The following is a 14,428-nucleotide window of genomic DNA, read 5'->3' as shown; positions in this document are numbered from 1 at the left end:
CCCCCCAGCAGACCCTGAGATTGGCAAGCCTGCTCCACATTTCATACAGCAATGCTACATGAAAAAAAAAACAAGTTAGGAAATGCATGCTGAACACACCTATAGTCCCTGTGCGTTTGCCAGAGTTTGTCAGTCCGACCTCTGCGAAGGCGTCTCGGGTCAATGACCTTCGCGGGGCGACGTGTCTGGCGCCAGAACGTCTGGACGACGACACCAAGACGGGGAATCCAAGTGCTTGTGCAGCTGGCTAAGGATTCCCCACCCAATTACGTTCGCGCGCAAAAAAAAGGTGTAGATCTTCACGTCAATGTTGTTAGATTTTAACCAAAATTGGAATAACACTAAAACCCTCCGGTATAAGAAATTTAACGAAAATTAATTCCGCAATTCTCGAGTTGTTACGTAAGTAAAGACGAACTTAAGAGGGACATTTATGCACGTGAACGTGTCCAAACGTTTACCACTCGTATTGATACTATACCCACTGTAGAAAGCACCGAATTTCTGCGGAGATATCCGCTTCGCCTACCGCCAGGATATCGTCTATCCCACATCGGAACCCCCTAACTCCTCGCATCCCACGAACAACACGGGCTTATATCGATCTCAAAACTCACGTCTCCTGCCCTGAGTATTTTTGTTGGTGGTATTTTATCTGAAACCTCTCCTACAGCTTACACCGGAACAAACCAACAAGAACAGGTTAACAACACATTTTCGTTTGCAGCTCCAGCTGAATGAGTGTCGTTAAAAAAGGTACGACGATGTATATCCAGATGAAAGGCCAGGCTACGATCTCTAAGGGCGGTATCGCACTAGGATGCCATGGCAGCGACACCAACAGCGATGCCATGGCGTCCAGCTGCCAGCTTTCGACGCCAGTCGAGCGAACAGATGGATCGACATTATGAGATCACGAAATGAAGGGCTATTAGCAAGGAGAAATGTCCACTTTTATAACTTTTGAGAAAATGAGATTTACCTTTATCAAAACTACATACCTGGAGTGAATTTCAATTCTGTAACAAATAAATAAGTAAGAAAAATTCTCCATACACACACTTTGCACGTCCATACCATTATTGAATTTGAAATGTTTCAGTTCTTGCAAATCACATGTAATATTACATGAACAAGCTTTATTTAATAAAACATTATAAAAGCAGGTTTCTTCTTAATTCACATTATTTGTGATATATAGATTGCTAAACAAAAAAACTTAAAAATCAAGCGGCCATATTGGAAAGCGGCCCCACAAATAAAGCCATAGAAACACTTCTTAGCTAATTCTTTCTTTTCTACTGTAAATAAATCTCCTCCAAATATTTCCACAAGTTCTACCCAGTTTCTTTTTTTCAAGTCCCGGTTTGCGTATTCAATAGCAGATGAATCCCATAATGATGGTCGGGACTGAATTTCAATTATCAATCTTTCGGTGTCGAAATTGTCCACGTTTGAAAGAAACAGAAATACACACAAGCACATTCACGCACGGACGTCAATGGACTGGCCAGACTGTCATGTGATGTTGATTTGGCCTTGGCAGCGACGCCAGTAACATTTGAACTTGGCATCTTGGTTGGCAGCGATGCCAGGTGCGATATATAACTACTAAATTAATGCATTGAGTTTGGCCGAGATGCTGGCAGCTGCGCCATGGCCTCCCGTTGGCATCCTAGTGCGATACCGCCCTAAATCGAGTTAAGACACAAGCAGGCGGTGTCGAAATTTCGCGTTTATTGGAGAGAAATTTCTTTAACAGTTTAGCAACTGTCAGCTTCTCGAGACGGACTACGCTCCTTTACGACTGACATGGTCCACGCCAGGGAGTAACTTGATGGAATTAGAACAATAGTTGACGTCTACGATTTTGCGCGGTGTAGACCCGCGTAAACCGAGACCATCCTCATCTTATAAATGGGAAATATGAACCGCTGATGCGATATGGAACGCTTGGTAAGCAGGCCTACATACAACTGCCAGAACGTCATTACTACTGTTGGAAATTGTTTTAAAAAAATATGTGATACGTACCGTATTAAATTCTACACAAATCCTTTCTTATCGATAAATCTTTAAAAAATGTTAGTAATTCAATTCTAAATAAAGTTACGTATTTCTTACAGTTGCGTAATTTTCTAGAGACGTTTACGAATTAACCGGGGTTTCGGTTATCCTGGAAATATTTCCCAACCAAACTCGGATAAATCAGGATTCACTTCAAACCTCACGGAATTCCCGATATAACTTTCAGTGTAATCCAAGTTCCCTTTAGGATAGCTTTTATCCATAGCAAATCAGGGTCGTTTACGTCTTTAGCCCGAAAATTCGGCGTTGGGCAACAACTCTTTACCGTACAAACGAACTATACGAACATTCTAGAAAGACCTCAGAACTATTGGCATTTGTTGTACCCCCAAATTCTGGAATCACACTGTTAGATGTATCTCCTGTGTATTATGGTTCGCAATTATCAATAAAACTAGAAAATTACCAATAAAAATGACGGTAAAATCCTGTAACTCGGGAAAAGACATCATATTTTGACACAAACAACAACAAAAAACTCCTCACGCCTAACCGCACGTTTAATGACTTATCATCAAATCGACACACAACTACGTCTCCTCCATTATGCTGTTTTCCATTCCACAAAGAATAACGACTTTACAAAAATTTAACATTTTTTTTTCGAAGATCCTCTACCATACAAAATTTTAAGACCGCGTTAAATGACACTACCAATGTTCCCACCGCAGACGTTCGCCCTTTCGTCCCGGTGGTATTATTCATGGTTACGTAATTGCAAAATAATAATAATAATAATAATAACGAGATTAATTTTAACCGTCTAATCACAATAAAATATTTTATTAAATATTAAAATATTATTACTACAATTAACATTTAATATTTAAAATATATTAAAATGATGCTCTTTCTATCGAAATGTTCGATTTACAATTAGAGCATCATCTGTTTCACGACATGTTTCGGTTTTCAATGAACCATCTTCAGGTGTATAATCGATATAAATTCAAATGTAATATTCATATCGATTATACACCTAAAGATGGTTCATTGAAAACCGAAACATGTCGTGAAAAAGATTATGCTCTAATTGTAAATCGAACATTTCGATAGAAAGAGCATCATTTCAATATATTTTAAATATTAAATGTTAATTGTAGTAATAATATTTTAATATTTAATAAAATATTTTAAATATTTTAAATATTAAATGTTAATTGTAGTAATAATATTTTAATATTTAATAAAATATTTTAAATATTTTAAATATTAAATGTTAATTGTAGTAATATTTTAATATTTAATAAAATATTTTATTGCGATTAGACGGTTAAAATTAAACAATTATAATCATCACAATATGACGGAACATTATCATCTCGATAATAACGAGATTAAGTTTGTACAAAGTCGACGACGAATGACTCACATCAGCATACCTCGATCTTCACTGACCTACGAAGTTCCAGACATCCGGTGCACGTCCATTACGTGTCAGGACTAGGACACATTACGTAATATCTTTTATCTAGGCAGAATGTAGGGCGTGATGACGTCATGACGGTTAAAACACCGCGAAGATTATTGGCGACGATGGATTTGGCTGAACAGAGGCGAGAAAAATGGACAATGACTTGCCTACCTGCGTGTTACGGGGGCAGTCGACGGCTAGGGGCATCCGTGTTGCCACGCAACCTCCGCGTCACTGTGATCCAGCAGCAAACCATCCTGGACACAAAAGAACAAAAGCTGCAAGCTCACGTAACTCGAAATTACGGAAACCAATTAATCGGGTGTTTCGGAAATACCAACACTCGTTGCTTTAATTCCATTCATAAATAAACACATTTAAAGATTACCCATCTCTGTACAAACAGACGTCGATCAAATCTCTTTAATTATTCACGACTTTCTAATTCTGTCGCTCCAAACGTTATCGAAATCAGTTCTAATTTCTGGACATGAAACATGAGACGCACGAACGTATATATACGTTCAACTCCTTACGCTTTACACAAAGATAACAACAATTTAAAAGTCCGATAAAATAATCTACTTTTAAAACCTGAAATTTCAGACTTAAAAATTTAAAAAAAAGTCACAAAGGCATTTTGAATGTCAGCTGTCCAATTTCCATTTCGTGTTAACGCAGAAGCAACAGACAATTCACTTCAAGGACAAGACGGTAAGAACTCCAGCACGTCTAGACACAAACATTGTTGACGATGGTTTCTGACTGAGACAATCTCCATCAAAACAGTTACAAATGAGACATCGTTTTCAAACCCAAATGGATTTATACCTCGACCAGCAAATCCGCCTAAATTTTGGAGACCGTGAAATGGATTCGTCCATTCATAACTTCTTAAAACATCCCTAGGTTAAACAACGTTTAACATTGTCTTACTAAACACAAAGTATACATTATATTCTTCATTATCAATCTGAATTATTCTCACTTATCAATGGTTCAGATAATGACATTTTGCAATAAGTACGAGAATGTACAGGTCTTCTTAAAATATATTAATTATTAAAATTGTTTCAAGACGTCTCCTTATACGTATTAAAATACATTTCTTGAATGTGTGTTAGTTATACAGGGTGGGTGGGTAAAGCAAGTAGGCACTGAGAAATGGTTATAACTTCTATATTTCCAATGTATTGCGATTATTTAATGCCTACTTACTTCCCACCCACCCTGTAGTTTTCAACAGAACAATTTTCTACTAATGCTTATCAACCCTTTGAAGTCGAATATCGTCAAAAGATATATAAGAATTTAGTCCGTACCGCGAAGAAAACACCACACTTCACCATTAGATCAACTGGTTAACGCTGTTTAAGGAAATAATCGCTGTTTATTCTGATAATTAATTAACCCTTCGAAGTCGAATATCGTCAAAAGATATATAAGAATTTAGTCCGTACCGCAAAGAAAACACAACACTTTACCATTACAAATATCAACTGGTTAACGTCGTTTAAGAAAATAACAGCTGGGAGTCACAGGAAACAAACGCAAAACGAGTTACTTAATGTTAAATCACGCGCTACAAATAATTACGACTGGGTTAATCGACACATTTTAACAAGAACTTTACATTTGTCATAATTCCCTGAACTAGACCCTACATACGTAATAACTGTAAATGTAAGGCGGTTACGACTTCACGTACATTAATTAAAAACTAAAAACAAGCTAAGTGTACTTAGAGCTTAGTAATGACAACCTCAGGATGGCCACCTTTACCAGAAAAATACAGCGAGGTTGGCATATTTGTTATTGGACACACTGTAAGACGTTTCAACTTCGCGTATTACGTAACCAAATAAAACACAAACACAGCAAACTTTTGAGGTGGAATTACAGCCAGCAATAAACTTTATACAATTCGAAAATATTATAAGGTCGATTTTTGTAAACATCAAAACCATCGTGATTTAAAACGAGACACGACAAAGCAGACAGTTAATAAACATCGTCATAAATTAGAGCGAAAACCTTGTAAAATATTTTACACTAACTGAAGAGATTCTGGAGCTGTGGGCATAAAGAGACTGGAGTAATAATCAATGATTCACTAGAAACAAAAATATATTCAGAAACGTACAATGTCCACCAAGTCCAATGCAACGCCATCAAATCAAGGCAGCGGTTACGATTTCCAACACCAGATACAAAGTCCATTTCAAAAGAGAGTATCTGCCCTACTTTAAGAAGGTTCTGACGTCCCAGGTAAGTGTAGCCAGCCACAGACATCCTACGCGGATAACAGTACGACGCCATATTCAACCCTTCAGTATACTGAGGGGAGAGGAGAAAGGAGTGATACAGACATCCCCACAGGGGTAAAATCTTCATACAAAACAGTCCCCTCCTCCTATAATTAACCCTTCTCATGCAACGCTGGAGGTACCTGAGAAAAATGTCCCTCGTGGTAAGGACGTATTTGGATTCAAACGTTACCATGGCAAATGATTTTAAAATAAAAAAATAATCATCATGGGGATTATTAAAATATGCATAATACTTTTAAATTTGAATGTATATAGAGTATAGTACCTAACAACAGTAACATTTGTCTACGTAGAATTCATTAGAAATACGAAAGAATGTAAAATAATAATAATAAATTTTTAAAAAAGCTAATAAAACACTAAAACGAGGAACGTAGTTATTTGTAATGAAATTTTCTTAACACCTTTATAACGTGATCATTTACGATCATTACACGTTTAAATTAAGGAGGCTGGCTAATTTAAATTGTAAGTACTAATTCTGAGAGGAACATCTTGTTAGACATTTACGTCACAGGACGGACAAAATACCAAAAAAATTGGGTCCTACAAAAATAAATCGTGACGAACGTGAAATGCCTTAAACTGGATCAGGTCTGGGTCAAATGGAGTGAAGTGGATTCTTGTACCAAAAAAAGTTAGATGGGAGGAGACTAATGCAGTAGTAGACAGAATCCTAAGTTGGTGTAGACAAAGTTGGAGCATTGGAACCGAGTTTATGACACACACAGTCGCTTGTCTAAACAGATTGGATGATATACAATCAATCAAGGTCAATGGAGTATCTCAGATCAATTTATTCTAATTTTCCCGATATTCTTTCGAAATATCTTTGTTCATACGTCAAGGACGGCACAGTGTCCAAATAATCGTGTATCAAAATGGTGCCAAATTCCCCTAGGATAACACAATCAGATTATAAAACAGCATTCCCGTCTGATTCTATTGATATTTAATGACATTTTTCAAACTTCCTTGGTTATGAATCACTTAATGTTACGATCTGTGAATGATGAAACTTTAAAGCTGCACGGAACCAAACATTACCCTACTTTATGGTATTTAAAGTAATATCCACAGCATGACTTAAGAGACCGAGGAAAACCATGAAAACCCAAGACAACTGACATAAAGGTTTCAATCACAAACCTTACTACCCAGTCAATAACAGCGAGTAATCGACAGATGGAGCTTCAACACCACGCCCTCTTACACCGCGATGACATTCATTGGTGCTTTACTGCAAAGAGACTTTCTACTAGCTCTGAGGTATGAACAGATATCGTGAAGGACGTATCTGATCACAGGACCCCAAGGTTAAATTATAACGAACTGGAAATACCGAGCGCTGATGCTTAGTTTTTAAACACTGTATATGACGATGTCAGGAAAAAGTGACAGGGTTCTAGTGGCGAGCTAATGAACCTTTGGGTTTGATCAAATGAACGACTATCAGCATATCAAATTGGTTCTCCACCGATCTGGACTAAGCACCTGATACGAAAACTTCAAACCAGCAACTTTTAAGGGCAACAATAATCCCCTGTGATGTAGGCGTGACAAATTTTCGATTAAGACGTACCATGACAAAAACGAAATCTAGACAGCTAAAAAAAAACCCGAAGAGGATTTGTAACAGGCAAAGGAACTGTGGGGGTAGGCCTATTCTTTTAGACGTGGCGGAAAATGGAGACCGGATATCTTGCTGCTACTATATATGAGCTGGAATACAAAAGCTCAGAGCTTGGCCTATACATGTGTTCCACAGCTCGACCAATATAGACATCACAATATTCCACACGCGTAATAATGGCTACTACGCACTATCTATCCTTCTCGCACTCGCCTATCCACCGCAGCCATCACACCTTCCGTCTCACTCGCACTTGGATATCCACCATTTCGAAACGCTAGCTAGCCAGCCATCTAGCACACTTACCTCAAACACGCGAAAGACCAAGAGCTACTACATAAAACTCCTGCATTATCCCATTCATCCCAACTGATCACACAACAGACTCTTACCGTGTTCTTAGACAATCTCTTCTGCAAAATTCGGAGTAATAAAATAAATGATAAGTTGAATGTTTCTCTTCTCTTCGCCTGTATATTTCCTCCTTCGTCTTCCTTGTTTCCCTCTCTCTCTCAACAAGGTCAGGTCTGCTTCACTTCAGTCGCTGCCGCATCGAGGCGCTGCAGACAGCGATAATGCAACGGCACGGCACGGCCAATACCAACGTTACCACCTCAAACATTCTCGCTCCCTACATTCGTACAAAAATATTGCTATCTCTACAAAGAAATGTCGACAACGGAGGGTGAATCGACAAATTAAATTACTTTCGCAACTGAAACACAACGTTACGTGAAATTTAAACTGTTTATTTCAAATACGATACAAGGCTTAATATTAAATTTATTTTTGGTGACCGAATAACTCTAAAACGAAAACTATGCTAATTCCTTCTGTCACAGGCCAAAACATAGAATAAAATACTTCTTTACCACAGCTGTACTGTAAATATGGTCCCGACTGGTGGTTAGTACAAATTAAAAACAGAAAAATTACTAACACAGGTCAAAATTAAATGCTGTTAACAATTTGCCTGACTAATTACAATTCTCCACTGGTTTTTATCAGACAACATCGGCTGTCAATGGCACTAAATCTCTTTTTAACTTTAAGGCAAACAAACTCGCTTGGATGTCAGACTTGGAAGGGATGAAAATACGAAAATAGATCTTAAAACTGGGCGAGAGGACGTGGACTGAATTCAGCTGGCTCGGGAGAAAGGCCAGTGGTGCCATCTAGTAACACAGTAATGAACCTTAAGGATAAAAAAGGCAGGGAATTTTATGGCTAGCCGAGCGACTTGTCCTATTTAAGGCTTTGACCGGGATGTTCTTTTGTTAAATCTTATGTGGTACCGCCTGATTCGACTTCTAATGGTTAAGTGAAGTGTTTTCTTCGCGGTACGGTCTGGATTCGTAAATAATATTCAGACGAGCTTCGGCTTCAAAGGGTTAACCAGCTGATTTTCGTAATGGTGAGGTGTAGTGTTTTCTTCGCGGTACGGACTGAATTCATAAATAATATTCAGACGATCTTCGTCTTCAAAGGGTTAACAAGGACTTATATTCATGCAGTTAGTTACTACTCTGGAATAAAGACGAGAATTAGTATTTATGACACCAGGAAGAATAAACTGGTAAATAGAGGAAACGTAACTTTTACGCAGAACGTACCAAACACGTAATTACAGTCGTCACCACGACTTACATTATCACACATCTCGAAGATCTGCCAATCGAACATCAGGACATAAGTTAACAAAAGTAGTGTGATGGGCGACAAGGGGATGACTGATTTTAAGACAATTTTCGGTTTTGGAAACAGGGCGACAACGGTTATAATAAAATATGTGATGAGTTTTCCACGGAGATGAATATGTCAGTGTTGGTCGTCTGGGTATCCTTGACGTTGGAGGAAATATATTCACCGAATCGTTGATATCTACATACAAGATCCACATGATATTACACCGATACCACCATAACAAATTCTTCGCCTAGTATCAGTCAAGCTACATAATAATTCAGATACAAAATAATCACAGTCTAAAACAAATCTTAGTTTTTCGATACTACCAAATGTCAAATAACACATCGCCGGGAAATATATACACGCCCGCCCAACAGGAGAGTAGGATGTGATGCGTGCACTTAAGGCGCACTAGTGTCTACCTATTTTGATGGAGTCCATCGGCTATAACGAACCAAAGACTTCAAACTCTGTAACTACAGTCCGTATATCGATTTCAGGTTATATATCAGGCAGGAAAACCAAACAAGTCACGTGATCGCGTTTATTAAGCGAAACAAAAAATGCTAATCTTCTTCACATGACTCTGTAACGAGAGGGGAGGTCCCACCTTCGAAAACAAAGTATTTTTTTGTCCATCGCACGATGTTCCTTCGCCCTGATGATGAAGGCACCTCCGAAACGTCGGTAACGGTGCAATAGCCATTTTAAGACTGAACGAAATGTTTACACAGCCCTTGGAAGAGCATCTGTTAAGCCAATGGAGGGATAACAAGTATTTGTACTCGAAGAAAGTATGAAACAAGGTCTTTCAAGCACTGAATTTTTTTTTAAAGGAAAGGAATCTCGAAACCATCTATTTTCGGAACCAGTGAGTTCAGAGAGACGCCACGGCTGGGTGTGTGTGTACGTATGGATCAGCGCCCAAACCACTTCTGGCTTCCAAAGAACAGAAACCTGAAACCGAGATCTAATCTGTTACATAGGATGCATCAAACAGGCGTTCTTTACACAACTTACACCTGGGCAGGCAACCGTTCACAAAACGTAAAGAGTTATGAATTCGCGTATGAATTATTTTATTTAGTGTTCTGTCTGACGACAGGTCCATATGAACAGGATCCTTCCATCCTTTTCTCGGACTGGGACCTGTTCATATACGTTCTTGGCAGATGATCCAGAAGTGGTTTGCCATTGCCTTCTTCTGTGTGTGAATGGAGTAATTGTTGGGATGCCACGGAGGAAAACTCCGTGTTGCCTAGACCACGGCCTTGCCCAACACAAGTTATAAATTCGGGCACCGCCGGGAATCGAATCCGAGACCCCCAGGATTACAAGGCCAGCGTTCTAACCGCTAGACCACCTCATCTTATTATTATTTAGTGTTCTGTCTGACGACAGGTCCATATGAACAGGATCCTTCCATCCTTTTCTCGGACTGGGACCTGTTCATATACGTTCTTGGCAGATGATCCAGAAGTGGTTTGTCATTGCCTTCTTCTGTGTGTGAATGGAGTAATTGTTGGGATGCCACGGAGGAAAACTCCGTGCTGCCTAGACCACGGCCTTGCCCAACACAAGTTATAAATTCGGGCACCGCCGGGAATCGAATCCGAGACCCCCAGGATTACAAGGCCAGCGTTCTAATCGCTAGACCACCGTGGCGGTTCGCGTATGAATTAAAACTGATAAAATACTCGAATTAACTTGTGGATAAATCATTATACATTTATAAAGACCTCAAAAACTGTGAACAGGTAACAATTTTCCACACGATCATCTCTCATTTCCAAGTTAAGAAATGACTTACATCATTTGAAAGTATTGTTCATTACGTAACAGAATGCCAACTGCAAAGACTGAATAGTTCTGAAAGTGACAGGGCGATTATTAACTGCGAGTCGAGATGTGTAAAAGAACTTTTTTTATTATACACTCTCGGAATTAGACAGGGGTCGAAAGAAACTCTAATCGAAGTTCAGTTGTTTCCATGTCAAAAAAGGTAGTATATTTGCGTCATATTGTGAATAAGGTTAATATTTTAATATTTTCCGTCAAATCACAATTTTTAATAAGATAATAAAATATAAAATATTTAAAATATCATTTCACGTTCCGCATCGAATGAACGTTCCAATTTGTAAATCGATCATTAGATGCGGAACGTGAAATTATATTTTAAATATTTTATATTTTATTATCTTATTAAAAATTGTGATTTGACGGAAAATATTAAAATATATGTCAAAAAAAATTGGCGTCGAACACAGTACGTTCAACCGCAAATCCCAGTGAATGGAAGACAGACGTATTGACATGAACCAGCCCAGAAATGGCCTACGCCAATGAGAACAAGAACTCTGCGTAGACAGTTACATAAACAAAAGTTTTAAACGCAGTCAAATAATTTACGAAGTTTGATGAACGATGGACGGTGTACGGAGCGGTAATTTATAAATGCGAGTCATAAGAATTTTAAAGCGAATACTACGAAAGTTTGGATGATAATTGTGCATTTAGCAGTAAATTTATAGAAAAAAAAGTTAAAAAAAAAGTACAGCGGGACTTTATAATAATAAAAATTTAATAACTAATATATCGATCTTTGTGGTAAAAGTTTTATAAAATCCTAGAAGTGTCAACGTTACAAATAAGTTTATTTCAGAGTTGCTCAACCACTTAAACGCTGAGATGATAATGTTGCGTCATATTGTGATGATTATAATTGTTTAATTTTAACCGTCTAATCACAATAAAATATTTTATTAAATATTAAAACATTAAAATATAAATAAAATATAAATATATAAACATAAAACGTAAATTATTAAAATGCACCGCCAACATCAGATTCAAGAAAATATGCTTAATCTAGACATCTGACGAAGGATTGCATTTAGAATATTACATTTGAGTTTATATCGATTATACACCTGAAGATGGTTCATTGAAAACCGAAACATGTCGTGAAAAAAATGATGCTCTAATTGTAAATCGAACATTTCGATAGAAAGAGCATCATTTTAATATACTTTAAATATTTTAAATATTAAATGTTAATTGTAGTAATAATATTTTAATATTTAATAAAATATTTTATTGTGATTAGACGGTTAAAATTAAACACTTATACGCTATAAACGAGATATATAGCTCAGTGAAAGAAACGTCTAGTGACATTTCTTAGTGGTTAAAGCCAATCATGATTCACAGGAATATAAATTATATTTTACCATCGGAAATGTACTACCAACAGAAGATTACGGTACACAGGAATGCAGAATGTGCTAATTACATGGGTATTTTGAAATACAACGTTTTGAATTGCACCACAGGCTACATGTTTGCTGAATTATAAACAGGACGTCTTAAGGATTTTAGGAAAAAAACCAGGAACATTGCCAAAACACTGGTTGATACAGCGAAACTATCGTCCTGAATGTTTGATAAGAAGAAACTTGTTTTGTTTTCTTTAATCTGGGTCCAGATCAGAGATGAAGCCCCGATATTCAGAGTGTGCTGGCTGTGCCGGCCTGTCGCACACAGGCACAAGATGAGAAATAGCGAAAATACGAAAACTGAAGTAGGTTCCACTCAGAACAAAACAAACTCGAGTGTTTCAATCATAACCACAAAACACAAAACGGCTACCCAGGAACTGAATAAGAGACTTCACGGTCAGAAACCGGACATCTCAGCTATAACTAGGAAGCACGTGTTTTCCCGATCGACGGAAAATAGAGACGGACCGCGTAGAGAACGCTTCTGTTTTACGCGGATCCTTCTGGAAGCGATGAGGTCAGATTTGCAAACGACGAGCCGCCGAATTACCGGGTATATAAGCCAGGCTCCATCGACGAAAATCTGGAAGGAGACGGAAATATTGATTCTTGATCAACTGGTGATTCTGCTCACCTGAGTATATCCCAAAATTTACGCAGGAAAAGTATGTAATTACAAGTGCGTAGTTTTTGACAGTCTGCGAATTATTAGCCACCATGGCATCAAGAGTACGCATTTAACTACTTCTATTAACACCTTGTTGTTCTTTTCACTTTTACTTAAATATTATTAACCTACAGAATCTCAGAATGCAATCAATAAACATGGCTGCCGTTTGTTAATTAAAAATTTGCTGTTCAGAAGCTAATAGGCCCTTCCCATATAGGACGATGTTACACTTTGTGTTAACAGTTCGAAGACGAAATGACGCTCAACATGAAAAGCCATCTCCCACAAACAAAGCGTTTAAAAATACATATCCGGCATTGGTATGTTGGCGTTATATGCCGGCACAACGAAGCCAACGCGAGACCCACGCGATCAATTTTCATTAAATTTTGTTATTATAATAATTATATTCATTTCTGGCCCGTTATGACTAAACTCTGATGTAACCATCTATTTCGTGGTCTTCCTATACTTATCTCCATCCGTTTTGTCTATATTGCATGATTTTACTTGGTGACATCCTTTGCATGCGCTGTGTGCATTCTGTACTATCAGACGACTTTCTCGTTAATGGTCTATGTCACGGTGGTCCAACTTTTTTCCTCGCACGGGCCAGAATAGTTTTCCAGTTGGACCCCAGGGGCCAAGAAATCCTACTGTCACTATTTTTGCATTGTCGTTATCATTAACAATACTTATTCAGAAATGACAAATTACCCTTACATATGCTGAAATATAAATTTTATTTAAATCCAGGGGTCTCTGGTTCGATTCCCGGCGGTGCCCGAATTTATAACTTGTGTTGGGCAAGGCCGTGGTCTAGGCAACACGGAGTTTTCCTCCGTGGCATCCCAACAATTACTCCATTCACACACAGAAGAAGGCAATGGCAAACCACTTCTGGATCATCTGCCAAGAACGTATATGAACAGGTCCCAGTCCGAGAAAAGGATGGAAGGATCCTGTTCATATGGACCTGTCGTCAGACAGAACAATAAATAATAATAATGCACAAACTACTATAGAGTTGTATATTATTTTAAATTCGCTCCTCTAACAATTATTTTTAATAAATTGGTTGTACTAACTAGTAGAAAATAACAAATACTTTCGCGGGCCGGATTACAAGTGGTCGCGGACCGCCGGTTGGACCACGCAATGCATTACTGATATATCTGACAGTTTCTTCTTGAATAATCTTTCAATATCCGGTTTCACACCTCCAAATGCCCATGAGTAATACGCGTCCTACTTCTAGATTTGACGTTTTTCATTAAGAAGCTTAAATAAACTTCTACCAGACTTTTTCCTTATCTGCTACCA

At 38.0% G+C, this 14,428-nt stretch overlaps 1 protein-coding gene across 7 annotated transcripts in view; it reads right to left on the bottom strand.

Annotated features, from left to right (window-relative positions):
* The window catches only part of LOC110837065 (uncharacterized), a 91,785-nt gene that overhangs the window by 71,427 nt on the left and 5,930 nt on the right, over window positions 1–14,428 (bottom strand). For 5 of the 7 annotated variants that reach the window (XM_087349729.1, XM_087349721.1, XM_087349726.1 and 2 more), the window contains exon 2: window positions 3,674–3,759. The exons of 1 other annotated variant lie outside the window; for it this stretch is intronic. The gene's annotated coding sequence lies outside the window, so the exon portion shown is untranslated. Of the gene's footprint in view, window positions 1–3,673; window positions 3,760–7,857; window positions 7,995–14,428 lie in introns of those variants that run through there. One more of the 7 variants, XM_087349722.1, reaches the window with a different exon arrangement.

Source organism: Zootermopsis nevadensis, unplaced genomic scaffold (assembly GCF_977971745.1).
Source record: "Zootermopsis nevadensis isolate Lab colony 2312 unplaced genomic scaffold, Znev_1.0 Znev_ptg000016l, whole genome shotgun sequence".
Classification (NCBI taxonomy): Eukaryota; Metazoa; Arthropoda; class Insecta; order Blattodea; family Termopsidae; genus Zootermopsis; species Zootermopsis nevadensis.
The sequence above is the reverse complement of the archived record's forward strand: the minus strand, read 5'-3'. Positions and strand labels throughout refer to the sequence as shown.